This window comes from Eulemur rufifrons, chromosome 4 (genome assembly GCF_041146395.1).
Source record: "Eulemur rufifrons isolate Redbay chromosome 4, OSU_ERuf_1, whole genome shotgun sequence".
NCBI classification, from domain to species: Eukaryota; Metazoa; Chordata; class Mammalia; order Primates; family Lemuridae; genus Eulemur; species Eulemur rufifrons.
In genome coordinates, this window is record NC_090986.1 from 3,066,894 (window position 1) to 3,071,640 (window position 4,747).

The following is a 4,747-nucleotide window of genomic DNA, read 5'->3' on the forward strand; positions in this document are numbered from 1 at the left end:
TACCCAGAATTACGCTAATGAGGGATTTAATTTATTTTTCCAGAACATCATTTCAGGGCTGTAAATATGTTACATAATGTTTATAGAAATTCCCTCATTTTTTTAAGTTAGAGAACTTTGGATTAAAGAAGTACAAGAACTATTTATGGGTGCTCAGCTAAATTATAGTAGAACTAGTACCAGGTACAGTTTCCTGTGTACTCTCTAATGAGTTTCTAGAGAAAATTATTGGTGATTGTGACTAAAGTAAATTACGTTCTGACAAAACACTGTCTTTTATATGTTGGGGTTAGATAACTGAGACATAAAAATATTAAGTCAATAACTCTTCTGTAGTGAAAAGTTGATGCTTAGAGATAGTGTAATAAAATGAGCATTGAGACTGCAAGAGAAGAGTTTAGCCTGCCAGATCCACCACTGATGAGTAAACTGAGTTGGACAAAGTACTTAAGATTTTACTTTGTTGCCAAATCTTTGAAAGTGAACAAATCCAAGGGACCTTCTCTGAATTAAAGGGGATAATATATGCCAATGTTTACATAGTGTCTGTTGCAAAGGAACAGGTCAACAGACTTCAGGATCTCATATTATTGCATTCAATCCACAGATTGATAAACCAGAAAACTGTACATTTAAATTAATTTTGGTTGTTTGCTTGTCTCCTGGGGAGTTTTAACCTAGGAAAAGGTGATAGAATGCACTCAATAAACATTAGATGTAAGTATGATGAAATGCAAAATAGACAAATGGGTTGCAATACTTTAAATACTGGGAGTGGGTAATTTATAATCACAAACAGATTTTTTATTGATATTGTTAGCCCTTTATTGATAACTTCCATTTCCCCTCCTGCAGTGCGGTACCCTCTCATTTACCTGGCAAAACTCCAATCCGATAAAGCCTCATTCTCAGCCTGTCACCATGTCTAAAAGGTCCGCAGGGAGCAATGAAACAAGGCTGGAGGAAAGCACAAGCCATGATGACACATCTCACTTCATATTTATGAACACAAGTCTCATCTTGGTCCCTTTGCTGTGTCACAATATGTTCCTGTTCTCTGTAGATCTTCTCTCTAAATCTAGTAATCCATGCTTTCTCTTCTCTTTTCCAAACTCTAACCCACTTCCACATTTCTTAGACTCAGCTAGGGAAAGAAAATAAATTTGTTAAGTTTGTTTGTTACAGTTAATCAGAGTTCAAATTCTCCTGCCACTAAATGCATCAGCTTCACTCACTCTGGACCCGTATACTCAGTCCTGCTTCCTGTGGCAGTGCACGAAATGACCCTGCTCCTGCTTAAGCACATTCTCTACTTTTGCACAGGGCTCACCTCCTCTCACCACCCTCTCTTTCTATTTCCCTCTCTGCTGCATCATCCTCATCTGCACATAAACCTAAATTCTTTCAAGGACAAGTATGGCTGAAAAGGATTTAATCATGCACTTCAAACTAATATAAAAATTGGAGGATCTGACCAGAGATTGAGCATCTCTTTCTGTCTGTGGAGATCAAAGTTGCTCATCGTTAAGGTGGAGTGGTGGTGGGTATTATGGATAAGGGTTTTCAAGAGCTATTGAAAATTAAATTAAAAATCCAGGATGGAAAGAATTCCTCTTTGGTGGAGTCTCCATGAAGCCTGGGGCTTAGAATGAGTTGAGAGATTCTTTACAGTTTATTAATGAACAAAAATATTTTAGTTTAAGTACGGTGAAGATGCCCTTCTTAAAAGAATTTGTGAGGACAGACAGCCTGGTGTGACAGACACTATTTAAGAGATTATTGTGGATGTTTTTGGAAGTCTGAGAAGTATAGAGAAGAGATTAAATGAGGTAGAGTACCGAGTTGTATAAGATCGTCATTATGGATAATGACTAGATGGCTAGTCAGGGATTTGAGAAACATAAGATCAGGAAAGTTGACTTTTTGAAGTTGGCACATTTTGGAATGTGAATATATCACTGTGCTCCAAGTGCTCGCTTGAGGGTGTCATCCCTTTGTTGAGCCTAAGAATACTGAATTATAGAAATGCCCCCTGTATTTCTGGAGACAAATTTGATTTCAGAAGTCAAATAAGGCTTTGTCTTAAGGAAAAAATAAATGTGTTAGTTCAAAAGCTGCCTTGTCTCAGGAGGGTGTCTTGCTGGTCAGTACAAGCTGCATCTCAAGGAGACAGCTGTAAACTGGGCCTTTGGTTCTCACCTGTTTTAAAAGACAAGACAGGCCTCCCTTAGGACCAAAGGTTGCCGGTGCTGCTGACAGGTGGGGTGCTGCTGACAGGTGGACCCCCGGAGATGAGAGCTAATCAGATAGATATGCTAATGCCCAAGCCGGGCCCAGATGGAACCATGCGGTTAAAGTAATTAACACAAAGCACAGCCCATGTTGACTTCTGGGATCATCTCTGTCTCCAAGAACACAATCACCAGAGCCAAGATGTCTCTGTTTGTTGCTAAAGTAATAGCCTTATCATAAAACTTAGAAGTTTGCCCCAAGACGATTTTATAACCCATTGTTCCCCTAGTTAGAGTTAGTTAAAGGATCTGTAGTAGCCTTTTAGGAGACTTTGACCCTAGAGCAAACTGCCTGTTAGTATGAAAATCCCGTTGCCCTTGGCAACCGGAGCCTGTATGTACCCTATATAATACCTGTGTGGAGTTTCAGTCAGGGAGATATTTTATGTGGGTAAAATATTTCCATCCGGATACCCTCCTTTATCTATTTTCATAAACTTTCACTTATAAACTATATCTTTAGCTCTGTGTATTATTATTGCCATTACTTTATCTTTTATTTCTGTTTCCTACTATATTTTTCATCCTTTGCGATGACCCCTGCCTGAAAGACCTGATCAGAAGAAAAAATCTCTTTGCAGGGAGCGTAGCTAACTCCCTGCAAACTGGCATAGTCAACTTAGAGACCTGATCAGAACAAAGAGAAAAGGACCTCTTTGCGGGGAGCGTAGCTAACTCCCCACATCCCTTCATGAAGGGGCCCAGTAGTCTGGTGGGGATGTTTGCTCTTCCCAGAGTATACAATCCCCTCTCTCCAGCCACCTTGGATTTTACTTCATGGGCCTCTTTACAACATGACTATGCTGGCTTAGATAGAGTCAAAGCCTGTGCTCAGCAACATGAACTTGGCCTCACCAAGGCTGATGTGATTAATGTCGAACCTGCCAATAGGGTACCAAAAGTCAGCCTTGGATGCTGTATCATTCACTGGGAGAATGAGCCAGCACTGGTGCGGGCTGATTATTTTGGATTCTCACATGCAATAGGGGGCAGCAATTTTTTCTCCAATGGGTGGGCACATGTCTTAGTTTTTTCATTTATTAACCTGTGTATTTGCTTTTCTGGACAATAGCACCCTCCAAAAACCTGCACTGTTCTGCTCTTCATAGGCATACATAGTGCCTTACCTCTGATATTCTATAGTCCATGGTCTCTGACCACCAAATAGTTTGTTTTATGGAAAAGAAAGTGGGCAATGAATTTATTTCTTTGGAAGACACTGGTCTTATCATATTCACCATCACCCAGAAATATCTGTATCAATACAACAGTAAAAAAGCACAGTATAGGTTCATTTATGATCCAGCTAGGAAAAACACCCCAAAAATGGGGTTCTTCAGGGTACAGTATATGAAATTCATCTATAACCAATATGTGGTATTGTCCTTTTCATGTTTGATTCCATTACCAAACAGAAGAAGTAGAATATGTTTTGCTTTTTGTATCTGATATTTTGGGTTAATGAGTTGATCAATCCTAATGTTCAAAGGAGAAATAAATACTCAAATCACACAAACCACAGAGCTGTATCTAACTAATTGGTCTCTGAAACTCTCCTCAGTCAGTTAGTGCTTCCCATGCTGCTGAACCAGAAGGTTAAAATCAGGGTCACTCTTTTTGTTTTTTTAATTATTCTAAATCACCATGGTTAAAGTCAATTGCTCCACCCTGGGGATAAGGAGCACTATACTTTGATTCCAGATGATTACATTTTTCCTGGTCTGATGGCCCTGGTAAATGAAAAGAAAGAAAACACCACATCTGTTCAATATAGAAAAAAATGATTCAGCAATAAAATTTTGGCTTACAAACTTTACTTCACTATTCTCTACAAGGTAAAGAATTTTATCTATCCAAAATTCTAGAAGGTGGTAAGGGGAACATAAAATGTATGGTTTAAGAAGGTAGTCATATTGCTCACTAAGTGTTTGTATTTAGCCACAGAAACAGGGTCTATGGCATTTACATTTTATGTTAATTAATTATTTTTCTCTCCCTCACAACCACATGAAGGATACTGGGGGTAGGTCTTTATATTATGAGACTTCTGTGGCCCAGGTGTTATTTATTAATGTGTTGTCTAATGTCTAGTATTTGAGGGTTTTCTGGGTATTTTTCTGCTATAGATTTCTTATTTAATTCCATTGCTGCTTGAGAACATACTTTGTATAATTTCTAATCTTTTAAATTTGCTAAAGTTTGCTTTATGCCCCACAGTATGGTATATCTTGGTGAATGTTCTGTGTGAACTTAAGGAGAATGTGTACCCTATGTAGCCTTCAGTTGTTGGGTAAAGTTGCTTGGAGTTCTGAATTATATCCAGTTTATTGTTGATGGTGTTCAATTCAGTTAGGTCCATTTTGATTTTCTACCTGCTGGATCTATCAATTACTGATATTGAGGTGCTGCCTATTCCAACTTTATTAGTGGATTTATATATTTCTTTTTTGCTGTTC